At 46.8% G+C, this 21,446-nt stretch overlaps 1 long non-coding RNA gene across 10 annotated transcripts in view; it reads right to left on the bottom strand.

Annotated features, from left to right (window-relative positions):
* LOC114484772 (uncharacterized) overlaps nucleotides 1–21,446 on the bottom strand; it is a 151,986-nt gene that overhangs the window by 21,988 nt on the left and 108,552 nt on the right. The window contains exon 8 of one of the 10 annotated variants that reach the window (XR_008619427.1): nucleotides 4,262–4,545. The exons of the other annotated variants lie outside the window; for them this stretch is intronic. This is a non-coding gene — a long non-coding RNA (uncharacterized lncRNA). Of the gene's footprint in view, nucleotides 1–4,261; nucleotides 4,546–21,446 lie in introns of those variants that run through there. 10 annotated transcript variants of the gene reach the window in all.

Here is a 21,446-nt window from a genome sequence, read left to right as displayed (position 1 = left end):
CAAAGGACTTGAACAGACATTTTTTTAAAGAAGATATACAAATGGCCAGTAAGCACATGAAAAGTTCGGCATCAATAATCATTAGGGAAATGCAAATCAAAACTACAATGACATATCACTTCACACCCATTAGGATGGCTATTACCACAAAAAACAGAAAATAACAAGTGTTGATAAGGATGTAGAGAAATTGGAACCCTTGTGCACTATTGGTAGGCATGTAAAACGATGCAGCCACTGTGGAAAACAGTATGGTGCTTCCTCAAAAAATTAAAAACAGAATTACCTTATGATCCAGCAATTACACTTTTGAGTATATATCCAAAAGAATTGAAAGCAGGATTCCAAAGAGATATTTGTACATCCATGTTCAGAGCAGCATTATTCACAATAGCTAAAACGTGGAAGCAACCCAAGTGTCCATCAATGGAAGAATAAACCAAATGTGGTCTATACATACAATGGACTATTATTCAGCCTTAAAAAGAAAGGAAACTGACACATGTTACAGCATGAATGAACCTTGAGGACATTGTGCTAAGTGAAATAAGCCAGTCACAAAAAGACAAATACTGTACGATTGCACTTACATAAGGTATTTAGAGTAGACAGAACCATAGAGACAGAAGCAGAATCATGGTTGCCAGGGGCTGGAGGGAAGAGGGGAATGGGGAATTATTGTTTAGTGAGAATAGAGTTTCAATTGTATAAGATGAAGAGTGTTCTGGAAATGAATGGTGGCGATGGTTGCACAACATTATGAATGTATTTAATACCGCTGAACTGTACACTTAAATACAGTTAAGACAGTAAATTTTATGTTATGTGTATTTTACCACAATAAAAGAAATTGGAAGGAAAAGGAGATGACACAGGTTATATTATTAAACAGTGACTTATAGAATTACAAATAAATAAAAGTTTGTAATATAGAATCACAAATAAATAGAAATTTACAAAATTAAACCACTTGAAAATAATATATACATACATACAACACATGGTTGATTAATAAATAAAATAATTAAATATTTGACTAAAGAAGAAATAGCCATCACAAATGCAGAGTATTTTTTTATAAATTTATTTATTTATTTTTTGCCTGCATTGGGTCTTTGTTGCTGTGCGCAGGCTTTTCTCTGGTTGTGGCAAGTGGGGGCTACTCTTTGTTATGGAGCATGGGCTATAGGAGCACGGGCTTCAGTAGTTGTGGCTCGCAGGCTCTAGAGCACAGGCTCAGTAGTTGTGGCTCACGGACTCTAGAGCACAGGCTCAGTAGTTGTGGTGCACGGGCTTAGCTGCTCCACGGCATGTGGGATCTTCCCAGACCAGGGCTTGAACCAGTGTCCCCTGCATTGGCAGGCGGATTCTTAACCACTGCCCCACCAGGGAAGCCCCCCAGACTATTTTAAAAAGTAATTATAATTACAATACTACATATCAGAGTGTATGGCATGTGCCCAAAACTGTACTCAGGAAACAATCCAAGTCTTAATATATTTTGTTTGTTCTTATTGTCATTTTTATTAATGGTTACCATCTATAGAGTGTTTATTTCCAAGTACAGTGATAAGCATTGTGTGTGCATTATCTGATTTAATTATTTCCCAAATCTTACCAGGTGTTAAATTACTAGCATGAAGGTGAATTGGGGAAGTCTCCAAATCAAGGAGCTAGTAAAAGGGTATCAAAATATCCTTAAGGAGTACATACAGAACATATGAAGGGACTTCCCAGGTGGTCCAGTGGTTAAGACTCCATGCTCCCAATGCAGGGGGCCCAGGTTCAATTCCTGGTCAGGGAACTAGATTCCACATGCTGCAACTAAAGATCCCGCATGCCTCAACGAAGATCCCACATGCAGCAACTAAGAACCAGCACAGCCAAATAAATAAATAAATAAAACATATGAAAAGAAACAACTAAGATGGAAAACAGGAAATAATGAATGAGTAAAGAAAAAAACTGAACTTGATTAATAAATCCAACAGTTGGTTCTCTGAAAAGATGAAAAAATAAGTAAACCAAAGAGAATCCTATTTATTGAGAAAGAATACACACCACTGGGATTTACCAAAGGGATATAAAAGATATAGTGGAAATTTTAAAATGTTAACAAGTGTTATAATACCGTATTAGGAAACAAGAATCTCAAACAGAAACTTCTCTAAAATTAAAATTTGCTGACACTGGTTCTATAAAAGAGAGATAATTTGTAAGATTTAGGGACCTAAAAAATACACTATTGTTTCCTCCTAGGGTTCAGAACCGATTAAAAGATAGAGGGGAAAGACAGGCAGATGTCGAGCACAACATCAGTCTCAACACTGATACACCAGCGAGGACAGTTAGCTTCACAGCCCAAAGGACTTCTTGACACCCCTTCACACGCCCTCCCCACGTCTTCCCTCAGGTAGCCCAGCTGAGGGTGCTGTCACCAGGATTGTCTCCCTGCCCTCATCTGGAGGAGACAGGGAATGAACACCAGTGCTTGGAGCCCCATAGTAGATTAGAAAAGGGGTGGACTGGTAGGGGTCCATTTCCCCGCCCCAGCCTGAAAGCCCTCCTCCCCCCGGAGAATGTGAGCGAGGGAGGAATGGGAGTTGCCCGGACTCCTCCACCTGGGCATGGAGCCTGTGAAAGGAAAGTGCCCTCTCTCCAGCGGTTTGGGCAGAATAATGAAAAACAAAGAAACTGAGAAGAAAAAACACGTCAAAATCCTACCTCCAAAAGTACCTCGTGAAGACGGTCTTACTGGAAAATTATTTCAAGTTTCAAATCACACATAACTCCTGTGTTAAATAGTCATTCAGAATATAGTAAAAAAATTAAAATAAGTAGAAATGTTTACAATTCATTTCAGAAGCAAGCATAATTCTTTCTCCAGATTTCTCTTAGAAACATACATGCCAAATTCCTGTATAAGGAACTAGGAAATAAAGGCCAGTGGTCTAGAGCAGACAAAGAATACACTATTACCAAGTAGAGATTATTCCAGGAATGCAATATAAGAAATCTATTAATATAAATCATGTCAATTGATAAAAGGATAAAAACCATATGATCATCTTAATAGATGCCAAAAAGTCTTTTGATAAAATGTAATATGCATTCCTCATTTTACGTGTGCACACACATACACACACACACAAACACACTCCAAGACTGGGGTTACCTGCAAGCAGGGAAGATTGCATTTTATCCCCTGGTTAGACTACTCTTAGAATATGAGGCTCTGGTCTGTTCATATCTGTTCATATCAGAGAGCTGGCCGTGAGAAAGAGGGGTAGAGAGGAGCAGTGCAGCAAGAACGTGAACCCCCAAGTCAAGAGCTGCCTTACCAGGACTCACCCAGAGGGAAGCCTGCCGGTAAGAAGAGGTGAAAGAGATGGGGTCTGCCAGAGAAAATACAGGACACCCAGTTAAATTTGAATTTTAGGTAGACAACAGTAAGTGTTTACTGTATGTCCCAAACATTCCATGGGATATACTTACAATAAAAAAAAATTTTTTTGTCTGAAATTCAAATTTAACTGGGTGTTTTGTATTTTCATTTGCTAAATCTAGCAATCCTACTAAGAGCCAGAACTGCACTCCCATATCAGAGAACCATGCAGCACAGCAGGCCAGAGGGCGCCCAAGAACTCAAAAATACTCAGCAAGGTGAAAAAAGCCAGCATTTGTTCACAGCCAAAAGGGATATGGATGACGAATGTAAGCCAGTGATGCAGCCATAGCCCAAAGGATAGATTGCAATCAGATCTCTGTGTAGGGAAGCAACACCTGTACCTTGCTGTCCCTTCCCGCACACTCCTGAAAGCATAGAGTTCAAGCTGCTCCATGGACACTCCAAGGAGGAGGGGGGCTTGGGACACAGAGTAAAAGGTCATGCCAGGTCCCCTCCTCACTTCTGGGCCTTCAGATCACAGCATGAGGGATGGGGGAGCTTTAAATAGGACTTGAGCTTGGTTGGAGTTTAATAACCAAAACTGACCAGGAAGTTGTAGAATCTGCCCAAGATGTCATTGAGCTATATGCTGCCATTCAACTTGAGCAGAGAAAACTAAAGTCTTTTCTAATTTAACCCAACAGCCAACGTCTTGATTAATGATGAAATACTAGAGCTAGTCCCATTGTAATAAAAAAAAAGCTACATCCACTGTTTTATTAAATAAGAATTAAATATTAGTAAATATTAAATATAGAACTGCTAGCCAATGCAGTTAGAAAAGAAAAAGAAATAGGAAATGGTGTATTGGAAAGGAGGTAGCAATTATTATGATTTGCAAATGATACATTTTTCTAACTGAAAAATTATAAAAATGAGGGTTCAGTAAGCTGCCAAAATAAATATGTAAAATCAACAAGTTTCTTCTCTACACTGAGGTCTGTGGACCGCCAGGGGGCAACCAAATGTATTTTCAAGAGTCAAAGGTTCATCTACAAGTGTCAGAGGGATGAAATATTTGGAAATGTATTTGTGTGCATTCTTCTCTTGCATGTCTAGGTATCTCATCTCTTCCTTAGTCAAGAGCATTCCCTGACCTGGAAAAGAAGGGATAGGGATTAGGATTATTATAGTAGGAAAGCAAATTTTTTAATAAAGATATAACATTCATCTTCTACTTGAAAAATAGGAATTTGGTATCTCAGCCAGAAAGCAAGACTTTGTTGAGACAGAAAAAGCATTTCCTGAATTGATTTCCCACTTCAGGTACTCAAGAGGCAATCTATCCAGTTTCACGATAGTTCTATATAAATGAGACCCTACCCCACCGGGAGTAAAGAGAACTCCCCCCGTCTGACAGGAGGAGAATTGCAGGTTGGAGAATGAAGAGAAAAGGAGAGGAAATGGGTGGGCAACAGATGGACTGGAACTCCAGCATGAAGAGGAGTGTGTCTGAAGCTGAGGGAAATACCGGCAGCAAGGAGCTTCTGCCTGCCTTCCTGCTTGGAACCCCAGAAGAAGAAGGCCTGCACACTGGCCATCATAGGTGGCCATGTCTTTGTAAGCCAAGCATGATGACTGTGCCATCAAAGACACCCAGAACCCCTGCATGCCTTGTGGAGGCCAATGGGAGCGTACTGCATTCAGAGCCAGTAGCTGCCACTGCGGGGTGGGCCGGGGCTGCATGACCCTGCAGCAAAGTTTACAAAGGAGTCCAGGGCAGTTGTATGAGGGGCCAATGCAGAGTGTCTCTAAGGTGCAGCAGCCAGGGTGGGTCACGTAGCAAAGGGCAATGGCAGCGACCACCAGGAACACGACCCGGCACAAGAAGCAGACCGGCACTGATCCTCACCACAGTGGTTAGAAACACACACCAGCAATGCATCACGGGGACCAGTCCAGGAAGCAGAGGGGCCACTCTGCAGAAGAGGCCAGCAAGGCTCCGGGGATCCACAAGGACCAGCCACACACCTGCCCCCAATCCCTGATGCCAGCTCAAGGCAAGCAGGGCAGGGATGAGGATGCTCTAAAGATGCAGCGTCTGCCTGAGTCATCCAAAGAGAAGCTGGAAAAGTGTTGGAATTATTGCAGAATGCTGTATTGCTCTCCCCTACAGCCCAGTGCTGTTGTGCAGGAGTGGTGAAAGAAGAAATAAACGTTTTGTTTGCGTGTTAGTGTGTTATATGAGTGAATTCACAACTCTATTCAAAATAATGTTTTGTGTTGTTCATTTGAATTATACTCTAGGAAAATTTTAATGCAAGCATATCCGGAGTCACATGGATAGCTTCATTTGAACCAAGCAATGCCATATGATCTCAGTGCCTACATTTGTTTGGGTGTTAAAACCACATTGGCACTAAGAACTTTAATATTTTTAATTGAGGTATAGTTGACATATACTAGTATATTAGTTTCAGGTATACTTTAATCATTTTAGATAACAGAAAATAAGAGAGGGAAATTAATATTTATACATTTATTCTCTCAACAAATATTTGCCAGACATATGCCAGGCACTGTACTAAGTGCTTGGGATCCAACAGTAGTGAGGGAGATGGATGGGTAGGATAGATATATATGCACATACATACATAACTTAGGTGGATGGGTGATAGATGTTAGATAGATGATGATAGATAGATAGATAGATAGATAGGTCGATAGATCGATAGATAGACGATAGAATAAATAGGCACCAAGGAATATAGATACATAGACACATAAAGTATATAGAAACTTATACATATATTCTATGCTCAGTTTTGATAAGCGTGTGTAAAAATCTGAGTGGAATAACCCTAATAAGGATTTCCAGTGCAGGAATTGGAGAAAGTTGGGTTTCTTCATTTTACATCAGATATTTTACACTAGGTGGTCAGGGGGGTGCGCTGTGACAAAGTGACATTTGAGCAGGACTGGTGAGGAAAGGAGGGCATGAGCTGAGCAGACCTACCTGGTGTTGTGGACAAGCCGCACACACCAGTCCTGCTGGAGCACATTTCACTGGGCAACCTCCAAAGACAGGGTGAGTTACAGGTGTGCAGGTCCCTGCACAGGAATCTGGCAACGATAGGGATCTGGAAGTGCCAGGAATGAGAATCAGGGGGAGGGAGGCTGACAGCTGGACTACAAAACTTTGAATTTTCCTGATAACAAAGTGGCAACCCACCTTGGTGGGATCAAGGGCAAGGATACAACAGCAGTGTGATGAAACAGAATCTTGGCCCAGCACTGATCATGAGGGTGGGGGGCAGGGTTCCTTGAAGAAATGTTCATATTATCTTATTTAGGAGGAGAAGGTTGAAAAATACATGTTCAAAAAAATTCTAATTTTAACAAATATCTCTATATATTTATAGATACGCACAAATATTTATGTATATAGAGAGAATAAACAAAATGCACAATATTATACGTATTATAATACCTAAAGAATAAACACAGACTATATTTTATAATATGAAGTGTGTGTGCATGTGGAGAGGGCAGTTATAACAACCATTACTAGGGGTTACCTCTCTGATTGGATGAAAGGGAGTTATTATTTTCTTCCTTATTTTCCAACATTTCTGCAGTGAACATAATGAACATGAATTCTGTAATAAGAAAAATAGAATAATTATTTTGCTTATTTTTTAAATGAAGATAAAAGCGGGGATCCGGACATGACCTGAAGTTTGTGTCAAGTTGGAGCTGGCGAGCTCAGGTGTGTTCAGGCAGACCCCTGGCAGGCCAGGTAAGCTGGTGGGAGCTGGATAAGGGCAGACCAGACTGGAAGCTGGGTGGGTGTGTCAGAACCCAGGGGGTTTTGGAGCTCCCACTTCTGCCTTCCTGATGCTGAGAAAACCTTGACTCCTCAACCTGGAAACGCTTCCTCTGGGCAGATTACTGGCATTTGTCCCTGTTAGTCCTCTAGCTGTGAGGCTACCCAGTTGTTCTGGCAGTGGTTAAACATGGCTTTGTGGTGAATTATGCCACAGAAACTGGGCTCTTTTAAGAAAGGCTACAGATTCAGGTTGGTAAGTGACTAATCCAACTTCGTCTTGATCTATATATTGATCTATATATTCATTGCTAGGCCCCATGTGTTGCTATTTTGTTTGAACTTTTTGCATCTACCATCATGAGTGCCTTTAGCCAATAATTTGATTTTCTCGTGTTGCCCTCAGCCTGGTTTGGGCACCAAGTTTATACACATATACAAAATGAAGCAGCAAGTGTTATACAAACCGTTTGTATAGATTGAGATTATGTTTCTTGAATATTTGGTAAAACCTATCTAAATTGTCTGGGCCTGGTAGGAATTTTGTGAATAGATTTTTAACTATCGATTCCATTTTACAATAGGTGCATGCAGGGTTTCTACTTCTTAAGTCAGTTTTGGTAATTTACATTTTTCTAGGGGATTGACAATTTTGTTATACATTTTCATGATTATCCACAGTATCATCTTATTATTTCTTAAAAAGCTCAACTTTATCTGTGTGTCTGTGCCCTTTTTTATTCCTATCATTGTAGTTGTTTATTTGCTTTTCTCTCTCAATATCTCTGTCTCTCATTCTCTGTCTCTCATCCTCTCTCTCTCCCTCTCTCCCCCCCCCCCTCTCGAAATATAGCCAGAAAATTTTCTAAACTACTAGTCTTTTCAATTAACCATCTTTGCCTTGTATGTGTCCCTTCCTGCTCCTATATGCATTATTTCCTTTCTTCTCTTTTTTTAAACTTTTCTGTGTTGTTCTTTTAATTTCTATTATATGAACAATTTCAAGTCTTCCTTTTTTCTCATAAATGTGTTTATTTACTGCTGTTAATTTTGCTTTAAATACTACCTTAACAGCATTGCAGAAGTCTGGATATATGATATTTTCATTATCACTCAGGTCTTAATACATTCTTATTTCTATTATAATTTCTTCTTTGAATCATGACTTACTTATAAAAATGTGCTTTAAAATATCCAAATGTATCACTTTGTTAAATTGATCAACTTTTAACAATTGCATTGAGCAGAGAAAACATGACCTGCATGATCCCAGTTTTTTAATATTTGTTGAATCTTATTTTATGACTTAGTATGTGATCACTACAGTGGTTCCATGTGTGTCTGAAAAGAATATGCGTTCTTCATTTTCAGGTGCAACATTATATCATTAGATCAAACTTCTTAATTTGTCTTTTAAAAATCCATACCCTTACTTTGTCATACTGCAAGAGCGAATTATAAACCTCTCCTTATAATTCTGTCAAATGAGGCTATGTTTTTGGGGTAATCTTCTGGTGAAATCTTCCTTTTGCCATTTTATAATGATCTTCTTTGTCATGCTTAATGCTTTATTACCTTAAAGTCTATTTTGTGTGCTAATGTAGTTAATAGCTTTTCTTTTCATTTGTATTTGCCTGGGATATCCATTTCTCCACTTTTATTTTCCACCTTTCTATTTTACTTGCGGTTTAAGTATTTGCCTTACAAAAGCATAAAGTCATATGTTTTTTAATTTATCTAATCTATCCGTCTCTGTCTTTATCCAGCAAATTTAATTAATTTACTTTTCTTGCAGTTACTAATCTATCTGAATTGTTTTGGCCACCTTTGTTTATGCTGTCTCTCTTCCTAGATTTTATTTCCTTTCCATTCTCCTAGAGCAGGGGTTGATGCACTACCACCTACAGCCCAAGTCCAGTCTGAGGTCTGTTTTGTAAATAAAGTTCTGTTGGAACACAGCCATGCCTATTTGGTTAAGTCTTCTCAGCCATCTGCTTTCACACTGTAATGCTGTTGAATAGTTGCAACAAAGCCCATCTGTCCAGAAAATCAAAAACATTTACTATCTGTCCCTTTACAGACAAGTTTGCTGACCCCTGTCCTGTAGGATTAGAGGGTTCTTTTTTTTTTTTTTCATTTTTTCTTTACTGTTTTGAAAGTTACAAATTCTACTTCTGCTCTCTTAATATCATGATTAAAACTGTAACTTGTGCACTTGACCTGACAGAGTCTACATTTCCTCCATTTGTTCATGGGGTCCTTCAAGGATTTTAGAATCCTTGGATTATTCTCCTCCCACCTTACAGACTGCTTAATCTAGTATTTCAGATCCTGCATATTTTTATACATTTAAAGTAAGTCATTAATATTACTACTGTTTACACTGTCAATCTTGTGTAGGGTTACCCACATGTTTCCTAAGTTATTTGCTCACCACTCTGCTTATGGTTCTCTCCTTCCTTCTGGGTTCAATGATCTTCTTGCTAAAGTACATCCCTAGGGCTTCCCTGGTGGCGCAGTGGTTGCGCGTCCGCCTGCCGATGCAGGGGAGCCGGGTTCGCGCCCCCGTCTGGGAGGATCCCGCGTGCCGCGGAGCGGCTGGGCCCGTGAGCCATGGCTGCTGAGCCTGCGCGTCCGGAGCCTGTGCTCCGCGACGGGAGAGGCCACAGCAGTGTGAGGCCCGCATACCACAAAAAAAATAAATAAATAAAAAAAATAAATAAAGTACATCCCTAGAAGTTCTTTTAGTGAGAATCTGTTAGTGATAACTTCTCTAAGGCTTTGTTTTTCATCATTTCTTCCTAATTCTTGTATGACAGCTTGGTTAAGTAGAGATTTCAATTTTCCTTCAACACTTTGAAGATCTAATTTCACTGTCCTCTGGTTACTGTTGAGAAGTGGCAGCCAAATTCATTGCCATTCTTTTTTAGGTAATCTTTTATTTCTGGCTATTTTTAAGGTATTTTGTTTGTCTTTGGTGATCTTGCATAGCTCACTGTTATATATCCAGATGTAAATTTCTTTTATTTACTCTTCTTAGAGTTATTTTTTTTTCCCTGAATCAGAGAGTTCAGGAATATCCCCAATTTTGGAAAAATTTCAGTCATCATCTCTTTGAACATAGACTCACTCCCCTTCTCTCTATTCGCTCCATGTGGAATCCCTGTTGTGCTTTTCTTGGACCTTCTTAGCTGTTCTCCATGCCTGTTAACCTTGCTGCCATCTCTTTATCTCCACATGCTCAGAGTGATCTTCCACTTTACTAATTCTCTGTTTAGTTGTGTCTAATCTGCTTTTTAACCTAACCATTCTGGATTTGTTAAATTTCATTCTCTGTTTTTTTTATTCCTAGAAGTTCTCTCTTGTCTTTTAAATCTTCCTTGTCTTTCGTTTTCCTTTGTTGGTGGCTTGTTTTTTTTCTCATTTTTAAAATTTTTTCACTGTGTCTTTAATCTTAACTACTTTATAATCTCTGTCTGATACTATTGTTTCCTGGAGCCCTCAGGGATTTAATCCTACTGTTTGTTACATCTATGAAACTATTCAGAGTTTATTTTTCTCCTCAGATTGGCACTCCATCTTCACTGGGGTTTATCTGTGAGAATTCTTTTTTTTTTTTTTTTTTTTTTTTTTTTGGATTTTATTTTATTTATTTATTTTTTTATACAGCAGGTTCTTATTAGTTATCCATTTTATACATATTAGTGTATATATGTCAATCCCAATCTCCCAACTCATCACACCACCACCACCCCACCACCACTTTCCCCCCTTGGTGTCCATACGTTTGTTCTCTACATCTGTGCCTCTATTTCTGCCCTGCAAACAAGAATTCTTTGTGTGCATCCACAGAGGTTGTGTGCTTTCTCCTGCCAGGTACTCCAGAGGTACCAGTCCAGGGTTAATTTTATCCTAATCTCTCAGATTGGGGCTCCATGCCACTCAGATAGTATAAATTCAAACCCCAGATACTCTTGAGGACAGCTACTGATTACAAATCTCCAAGGCAACCATTTTCCCTCTTCAGAATCAGACCATGGTTGACAGGGTCATCTCCCTGTGCCAACAGGTGGATTTTTTTTTCTGGTCCACCTTTTCACTGAAAGTATAGCTCTTCAGGGGAGCAGGATGACTCCTGTGTAGGAATCTCAGATCTAACCTCCAGCCTCTTATGAGCTCAAAGATTCATCTCCTGTTTCTGTACAACCATTAAAACAAACAAAAAAAATCAGTAATTAGAAAGACCCACGAAGTAACCTCTATTCCCATCTTTGCCACGCTCGTGCCTACCCCCAGCACAGCCCAGCATCAATTCCCGTATATTTCTGGTTTTCATTCCTTTTTGGATTTGGGCCCTTATAAAAGATACCTTCAGTGAGTGTTGTCTATCTGTTATACTTTAGCCAACATTCCCAGACATTTTGTATCAAGATGGTGTTCATGTTCTCTGATTCATCAGATTTCATCAGAGATATAAAATATATATTAAAACTAAACTATTTTAGACATAATAAAGCAAACTCTAACATCCAGATTAATTTGTCCCTAGTTTAATTATGAAAAAACCGACATGGATGGACCTAGAGATTATCGTACTAAGTGAAGTAAGTCAGACAGAGAAAGACAAATATTGTATGATATCACTTATATGTGGAATCTAAAAAAATGGTACAAATGAACCTATTTACAAAACAGAAATTGAGTCACAGATGTAGAAAACAAGCTTACGGTTACCAAAGGGGAAAGGCGGGGAGGGGTAAATTGGGAGACTGGGATTCACATACACACACTACTATATATAAAATAGATAACCAACAGCAACCTACTGTATAGCACAGGGAACTCTACTCAATACTCTGTAATGACCTATATGGGAACAAAATCTAAAAAAGAGTGAATATATGTATTTGTATAACTGACTCACTGCTGTACGCCTGAAACTAACACAACATTGTAAATCAACTAGACTCCAATTTTAAAAATTAATTTAAAAAGAAAAGAAAAAAGAAAACTACCTCAAAACTGAAAAAATAATCATGGGAAAAAAATGTCTGACTTAGGGAAAAGGGTCTCCCACATTATGAGGAAACTTCTTCATCCGTTCGTAGGCCCCTTCCCCACAATCTTGCCAGTGAGATTTTTCTATCATTGTAATTTCTGAAAGAGAGATGGGGGACATGGTGAAATAATCTATTATGTCCGTGAACATCTGATGTGCCAAAAATAGTACTGGGAGGAAATAGAACTGCTAATAAGGTAGCAGTCTCTCAAATCTTTCACAATGTAGAATGTTGCTCTTTTTGGTGTTTCCAAAGCACCAGAGAGTTCCTGTTGAAACCCTACCTCCAAACAGAAGCCCTCTCCAATACCATGGTCATAACAACGGTGTTTAATCAGCAGTATTTTTACATCTTAAAGAGCCCTTCCACACACCTTATCCAATGGACATCTCCTCCTTAGGAATGAAGAGAGTGAGGCTCGGGGGTTAACCAAGCTAGTGCCCTCCAGCAGCACCAGGAGTTTACTATCTTTAGAAGAAAGAAAATTGTGCTCGTATACCCTTGTAAGAAAGAATAGGAGCCAGAATCTGTTCTCCCACTGTCACACCATCACAGACACCACCTATAGGAACTCCAGCAACACTGAAAGTTAAATCAAACAGCCTTTAAAATCCTGTCCTAAAATGGAAATAGTGCGATTTCTAGCCAAGTGATGCTAGGCCAAGGACAGACCCTCTGGAGCTCGGGAGGAAACAAGAAGAGGGAGAAAGTTCCAGACGTTGAGATGTGGGTCCTAGAAGGTGAGGTTGGAGGAACAAGATGTTGCATCATCTCAAGGGGATGTGCTGGGGTCCAGAGCTGCCTGTGGCTGGCACCTGTGTCACGGGCTGTTTGGGTGCAGGGAGAGGTGTCTCACTTTTACCAGGGAAGTGGGGAGCTGCTGTGAGTCACCCCGCCTTTCATCTGCATTTTCTTCTTGGCAGGAATGATTTTCATTGCACTATACCTCGGCAAGACCCAATCCGTTTGGGGTGATGCATTGACTGAATTGCTCCTCAAAGAGAAAGAGCTCACAGCTTCCAATCAGAGGTTTTACTGCTTGAGTCATGGCTTCCTGGCTTTGCCCCATCATGAACTGGAAGTCTTAGTGCACAGACGGGAAGTTAGCCGTAAAAGACTGACCACCACCAGCCTCTTCATACCGGTGGGCCACGGGACAGAGGCTGACCCAAGCAGGAGACTCCTCTCCAGAGGCCACAGCCATGACAGAGCAGCAGGGCAAGAACCAATGCAGGAACAGAAGCCCGGGACTGTCAGACCAAGGGGCTGGCAGAGATGGACAAGCTGAGGACAGACCCACCAGTCGGCAGACAAGTGAGGCAGGAACCTGCAGGGGGATCTAGGAGGTTCCCTAAAACTGGCACGGTGGCTGCTGGCTGGTTTTCCTTGGATACTGGGACACAAAGCAGGAGTGGTGGATCTAAGTACAATGTGCCAAGGATGGGTAGGCAGCCACTAGGTCACCGGCATGGGAGGGGCCAGAATAAGCAACTGGTGGTGCATGTATGTGCCTTCCTCTCGGGGAATTCTGTGGTCATCTTCCCAGCTTGATTTCATGCTCCCCTGAAGGGGGCCGGGGTGATGGCACGGAGACCCTGCAGGCTCCCATCCAGCCCCGGCTCTTTGCTGATCGTGACCCCTCCACACTCATCCAAACGTTAATTCCCCCCATCCATCCACCCTTCACGCAGTAAAAGCCCAGGGTATCAAGCCAAGGACAGGGGTACATCTGTGGGCTGACCTAGGGCCTGAGCTTGGACTAGCTGGTTGCCCCCAGCCTCCCTGCCCTGGGAGGGAGCTCCCTGCCCTGAGCTGTTCACCCAGCTCAGCCAATTTTCACAGCCCAATCCCCTCCCACCTCTCCCCAAATCTGCAACCACCAATAAAATAAAGGGAGGCTCTGTGAAATAGACAAGGCACAGACGCCATCTCCGAGGCGCTCGAAACAGGAAAAACAAGAAATGGCAGTGGGGGTGAGAAGACCAGGTTCCCATCCCTCCATGGCCATCGAGACCTCACGGACTCAGGAAAGTCATTGAACCTCCACGAGCCTCTTGCGCGGCGGATCACTTTCGGGAGTTACTACGGGATCCGATGGAAGTGAATATAACGTGTTTCAAGGTTGTGCATTTCTAATGTAATTTCACAGGAGACCCAAGAACAGGCAGAGGACGGACAGCCCAAGGTCGGATGTGGGCTTTCTGTGGTGTCCCAGGGAGACGGGGGCCCCTGCCCCCCATGGGAAGAGCACCTCAGGTGTCTTGATGGAGCTGGGGACACCAAGCCTGACTTGAGTCAGGCCAAAGTAAGACCACCAGGCTGGGACCGCTCGCCAGCCCAGGCGGGCGCCCCGCAGCGTGCGTCTTCCCCAGCCCCTCCTGGCACCTCCCGCTTGTGCCCGCGCCACTTCGCAGCATCTGGCAGCCATGGCAGACCCTCCGCTCCGAGGGGGCCTCCCCCGGCGTTTGCGGGCGGGAGGAGATGCTGCTTTCCCCGTGGGCTCACGCAGAGCTCCCTCCAACGGCTTCCCCCGCGCCCAGGGCGGCTTCCCAGCGCATTCTTGGCAGGCTGGGCCTGTCTCATCCTGCCCGGCTGTACATGTGGGCCCCATTTGCAGGGGGCACCGCGCCGGGGTGGGGGAATCGGAGGGGTGGCTGCTGGGACTGGGTTTAAACGTTTCCACCTGAGAATGTGAGGGAGCACCCCCCAAAGTGATGAAAGGGACCCGAGATCGCGGCGCGGAGCCTCTCTGCCAAGAGGAGGGCGGCGGGGCCCGCGATGTGGGAAGGCAGGAGGGCCCTCAGGACACAGCGCGCAGTGCTGAACCCAGAGACCCCCCAGCGAGAGGCTGGCAGCGGGGACGGCGGGTGACAGCAGCGTCTGGGCACCAGCTTCACCCTCCGCCGCAGGCACAGGGCGGGCTGCGGTGCACTCGCGACTGCTCGGGGTGCACAGATAGGAGGAGACCAGGTCGCCGGACCCTCAGACCCGCCGGGTTACCGTCGCGGCCGCCGCCACCTCCGTGGCAGCACGTCAGTTGCCGAGTTCGTGAGGGCAGCAGGCTCTGCGGTGGGCGTGGAGCCCTGCCCAGAATGTGCCCGGGACCAGCCCGTGCAGCCACAGCTTTCCGACGGCAAAGCTGAAACGCAGGCGGGCAGGCGGATGCCTCACGTCGGGGCAGTTAGGTGCCAACCAGCCTAAGTCAGTGATCGCCCCCTGCGGCTCTTCCTTCTCGAGCCCCGGAGGCTCCGCACGTGTTTGTAACAGACCAGGGCCTCTGTCCTATTGCTAATATTTGAAAACAAAATGAACAAGTGGCAGGAAGGGGCCAAACCCTCCCAGTTCCGGCGGAACCTGGCACCTGCGGTCAGGTGTCGCCTCACCAAGGCCACTGCCCCCAGAACCAAAGCGTCCTCCCCCAGCAGCAAGCAGCTGCAGGGTTCCCAGCCACAGGGGGAGAACCCAGGGCTTCTCTGGGTGCCAGGCAGATGCCAACCTCATGCCCCGTCCCCCGCCCTTCCTGGAGGACCCTCTGTGAGGCTCTGCATATTCCCCCAGTTCTTCCAAGCAAAATGGACCCATTAACCTTTTCCCCACCAACCCCCACCCCTCTTTCCCAGTTCCATCAAAAATTCTGGCTTTCAATCCATCTGGGTTCAAAAGCGTATAGGCATACCAAGACAGAAAGGCTTTGGCATACTTTGATGCCATCGTCAAAGCTAAAACAAGCCAAAAAGAATGAATTGGCCTGTCACTAGGGGTTCACGAAGTGCTGGCCCCCCCCCCCCCAGCAAGGTGGGAACTGGTACATCCCCAGTTTACAGTCAAGGCTCGAAGACAGCCTGCAAGGCCAAAAAAGAGCCCGAAGGGACGTGAGGAGGGCCTGAGACCGGCTGGGGGGAGGGGGGAGGGGGGAGGGGAATAAGAGGCTGGGAGGGGTCTGGGAAGACTCCCGCTCCTGGTGGTCTCGGTGCGACTTTATTTAAAGGAGAAATGAGTTCTGTTGGGGTCTTGACAACGAGGGGGCATTTGCAGGCCTCAGGGGGAGCTGTCCTGAGGAAGACACTATATGTAGGTCTGGGGCTCAAGGGACTCGGGGTCAGGGACACCCAGGCCGCCCCTGCAGGGAGAGCGTAGGGTGGGCAAGAGGCCATGGGAGGCCCCACATGGCTGGGTCCTCGTCCAGACGGCCCCGTGGGCCTGAGGAAACTGCCCCAGGATTCGTGTTTTGCAGCTGAGGGAGGAGAGGTCGGGGAGGGGGCACAACTCAAACTCAGCCCTCGCCCGGCCCCCCACCCGGCCCGTCCACCGGCAGGTCAAGCAGGCCCGCCCAGAGTAGGATCCACACGAGGAATACAGCCTCAGAGGCTCCAGATTCTGCTCCTGTGGGTGCCCTGGGGAGAGACACTTGGCCAGAGGAAATCTGCTCTGGAAGGAGCCCCCAAAGAGCAGCCCGGGCAGGACAGGGGAGTCTGGGAGGGCCCCCGAAACCCTGAGGAACCTCAGAGAGGAAAGGACCCTCCGCACCTGCAGTACTGATTTTCCCTCTTAAAGAGAAAAGAAAAAAAGAAGAAGTTTAAAAGGGAAGAAAGAGGAAGGCGTCCTGTTTAACCTCCAGGCACACTGTCCGGGGAGGCCAGGCTTGGGAGGCGGGGCGGTGTGGCGAGGGATGTGGGAAAGCAAGGGGGGGGCCGCAGGATGCGGGGATGAGGAGGCTGGGGCGCGTGCACGGGATGAGGGAAGGCGAGGATGCAGATGCGTGGGCGCGCGGGATGCCGGGAAGGGGAGGCTGGGTGGCGGGCCGCGAGATGCAGGGCCCTGGACCCCCAGCGCAAGAAGCTGCCTGGCGCTGGCACGGGGCCGCCTGCTGACTGGGGCTTTGAAAAACAACTTCCTTTCAATAAATGTGAACAAAAGTTTGGACCCATCTTCAAAGTGATGAGTTATGCTGAAAATATGTTCCTGCGAACCGGGAGAACGGGTCCTTCCTGGCATTTGGCACTCGGGAGAGTTTATAAATAACTGCTCAGGTCTGCTTGGGTTACGCCTGCCATGGGAATGCACACCGTGCCAGCGAGGGGGACATGGAGCCCCGGAGCCAGATGTGGTCCATCACGAGGTAGAATTAGCCCGCCTGCCATTCCCAGCCTCCCCTGGCAGGGCAGGCAAGAGGGCGTCTGGAGAAAGCCAGTCCTCTTCCCGGCGAAGGAGGCCGAGGGGCTCCCCAGCCTCTGTTCAGCGCTGCGCAATGAGGAGGACACCCGGACCAGCACCCCCTTTGCATTTTGGAGGGAAAAAAGGAAGAGATCTCTTCTACATGTGGTTTCCATTGCAGAGAAAAGTAAAAACAGGTGCTGGCATTTCTAGCTGACATGGTCCTTGTTATTTTAATGAGGAAGCCCACAATTAGGGGCAAGAGTGAAAAAGAAGCAACACCAGCCTTTCTCCTGGTGCCCGGTGCCCACACCTTGCCCCCCAGGGAAACCAGCGGCCCCTGATGCCCGTTCCTCTGCACCCGTTGACCTGCCCATCAGTGCAGAAGGAGGAAGGACAGCAGGAAGAAGGCAGACCTTCCAGCCCTAACAGTTCCCGCCTCGGTGTCGAAGGTGCAGCCGAAGCAGTTCATTTGTCAGCGTTTGAACATCATTACGGCATTAACAGCCTCTGTCCGTGCCAAAGCGCTGGCTTTGCACGCCTATAACTTAGAGTATATCAAACCGGAGTTTATTGAGTCTCAGCCAATCAGAAGTAAAACTTCCATAACTTTTTACAATTCTCTGCATTCTTCCAATCATATTAAAATATTTATTTGTACCTTGCATGATATATATAAACGTTTTATTAAGAACATTTGAAGGCTGGCTCTTTAAACAGAAGAAGATACACACTACTTGCTGGTGGAGACGGCCAGTGTGGAGTCTGTCCAGTCGGTTTCATGTAGGGAAACGGCTCAATTGGATTTGCAGGGATCATTAGCAAGAACACACAGTTGGTCTCTCAGCCCGCTATTTATTTATGGCTGCTCACCTTCCCCTAGTAACTTCCCTCCGGAGCGGGTCCCTGTTTGTCTCCCCTGGTCCGGTTCTGGGACTTTATTCCAGGGCGGCAGGGCACCTCTGCCCCCGGGAGCTGCCCGCATGCTGCTGGTCACCCAGAGAGAAGGACGCCGAGGGGAGTAGGAAGCTCCACCAGCCAACATCTTAGGACAAGGACGTACAAACGAGCTGGGTATAGAACCCCAACCCCCCACCTTCGCCCGGCCCTTTCCTGGCTGTGTGACGCTGGCCCCCGAACTTCCCCTCTCTGAATCTCAGCCACCATTCGTCCTCGCCCACAAGTCATAGATGGTGACTGCCTGGTGTCTCCTTCCGTGTCATCTCCATCCCGCCAGTACCTCCCCCAAAGGGCCCTCTGCTGATGTGACATGACAGGCCAAGTTCTCAGGGATGGACCGCGTCCCAGCAGAAGGGTGCTGAGGCCTCCGTGAGCCTCTGTCTCTAGGTTTGATGATAACGCCGCCACCAAGAATGCCTCCCATTTACGGCACGCTTACAGGGTGCTGAGCCCTGAACAAGCGCCGTCCCTGTGACCCCCACCCCAGCCCCCCAGGGAGGGCCTCCAGCTGCGATGAGGTGTCAGGTGGTTGAAGGGCTTGGCCAAGGTGGCACGGTGTGCCAGGCAGGCCAGTGCCAGGGCCTGGCAGGGGACCACAGCTCTCTACTGCCAAGCATTGCAGCAACTACTGGGCAGCAGAGCCGACTGGCCGGCCTGGGGGTGGCGAGGCCACAGGCAGGATCACCAGCCAGGCCAGGCCAGGGACAACCAAGTGGGGCTTGACAAGAGCAGCAGGGAGGGGATTCTGCCCGCCACGGAAGCCCCTGCCCGCAGAGAGCACCCTGGCGTGGAAACACAAAGCTCACTTTTGTTAACATGTCCCCAACCACAGTAAAAAACCTCACAGGGTGTAATGGCTCCAGCACGATAGAAACTGACTACTTGTTTTTGCAACATCTCAGGCAGGTGTTTCTGGTCAGCAGACGTTCTGGTCCTCCAGTAATTCAGGGACCAGCTGTCCTCCTCCCCATGGGACCTCACCATAATATGCACCCCCAGCAGGGAAAGGAGAAAGAGGCTGGAAGGCACCTCAGGGGCGTCCGGGGGCCAGGCTTGGGAGTGGCACACGTCCCTGTGCCGGTGTCCCATTGGCTAGAACCCAGTCCCACAGTCACACCTATAACTGCGGTGGCAGATGCAAACGTAGTCCAGCTGTGTGTCCAAGAAGAAGGGGGAAAGCTTTTGGTGACTAAGTCACCATCTCGGCCGCAGGGACTTTCCCACGTAGCAAGAACTCAGGGGGCAGGTTTGCTGCTCAGTGGTGCCTTCACAGACCAAGGTTCTGCCTGTTATTTCCAGCCTCCATCCCACCAAATTAGCTGTTGCCCTCATGCTTGTTTCTTTGTGGTTGCAAGTGGCTGCTGAAGAACCAGACATCACATCTGCATTCCAGCCAGGAAGAAAGGGGACGGGATGGGGAGTGGCACCAACCGCATCTGTCCCCTTTTATAGGAAAGCGCACGAACTTTCCCAGAAACCCCTTCAGCACATAAAGTCTCACTGGGTCACATGGCCTCCCCTACCTGAAAGCGAAGCTGGGAACCCAGGGACAAGGACTGGTTTCCCAGGCTGGTGGTGTTCCCCGCCTGGGATGAAGGGAAGTGGGCACGGGGCAGGCAGCCAGCGAGGTCTGCTACCATTGAGAAGACAGATCTCTGTAAAATGCAGCTGCAGTTGAAGAATGTTCCCCAAGTTCACGTCCACGTGGAATCTCAGAACACGACTTCCTTCAGAAATAGGGCTTTGCAGATGTAATTAGTTAAAAATCTCGAGGTCTGATTAGTTAAGGGGTTGGGACCCAATGCAGGCTGAGCTGCCATGGACAAGAGGTAGCAGTGGAGCAGAGTTGGAAGCTAGTACTAGACGGGTCAGAAGTTCTATGTGGCAGAACAACAGCCAAAACCTTGCTGTGAGCCTTCAACCAGACAAGGGTAAATTCTGATAATACAGGCAAAACACACAGAGTCCTCATCTGCAGGAGGTGTGTCCTAGAGTCACGCCCCGGTCCCAACAATTTCATCTGCTGACCAATCCATGACCTTGTTTTATGTGTGTTTCTAGCTCAAGACACCTTATTGAATCTGTGCAGTCGGCTCATTAGTGTTGAACAATCAGAGCCAACCACACCGTAACTCAGGCCTGAGCAAAGCTTCTCTAACATATATTTTCCCCACAAGGCACATCGCAGCGTTGTCCTTAGGAACACAGAAAGTTCTTCAGCACTAGGTTGGGGGCAATTTTAAAGAGCAAAATCACCACCGACAACAAAAAAAGCACAAACCTGCAAAAAATGTAGCACTAAATAGGCCAAGAAGAGGACACGTAATGACAGGGTCACAGCCAAACCAAGAAGGCAGAGTGTCTCCTGGTTCAGCCTCACCTGAGAAGGAGTTGCAAAGAGCAGCTCAATGTTTATGCTGCTCTGCACATGTCCACAAATGACCCGAAAGCACCATGGGCATCGGTTTGGGGGTTACAAATACATTGTAGCAAGTAGGCCGGATCGCAAATACGGAGTCCGCGGATAACGAACAGCCACGGAACTATGAAGATTTTTTTTTTTTTTTTTTTTTTTTTTTTTTTTTTTTTTTTTTTTGCGGTACGCTGGCCGGAGCCCGGGAGCCCGCGGGCCTGGGGTGGCGGCACCCGGGAGAAGAGGAGCTGGGGCCGCCCCCAGCCCTCCACCCACGAGGGTCCCGCCCGCGCTCCACCACGCACCCCGCCCGCCCCGTTCTCAGCGAGCGCTCCTCCCCGCGCCCCAGCGGCGCGGTTATTAATCACCGCCCAGCCCTCCTCCGCCCCCCACCCGAAAGGCGGTGGGGAAAAAAGACCCCAGCCGGCTCCGCCCACAGCCCCGTCGGCCGCCCACCCACCCACCCACCCGCCGAGACAGGGCGAGCTGAGAGGCCTCGAAAGACCGGGGAGGAACGGGGAGGCGCCCGCGCGTGGCCTGGGTCGCCCTGGGGAGGAGCCAGCGCGGGGGAGGGTTCTGTGCGAGGGGCGGGGTCCTCTGGTGGAGGAGCCAGGGCGGGGCGGGGCGGGGCGGGGCGGGGCGGGG

The sequence above is a fragment of the Physeter macrocephalus genome, chromosome 2 (assembly GCF_002837175.3).
Source record: "Physeter macrocephalus isolate SW-GA chromosome 2, ASM283717v5, whole genome shotgun sequence".
Taxonomy (NCBI): Eukaryota; Metazoa; Chordata; class Mammalia; order Artiodactyla; family Physeteridae; genus Physeter; species Physeter macrocephalus.
This window is presented reverse-complemented; position numbering and strand designations above follow the sequence as displayed.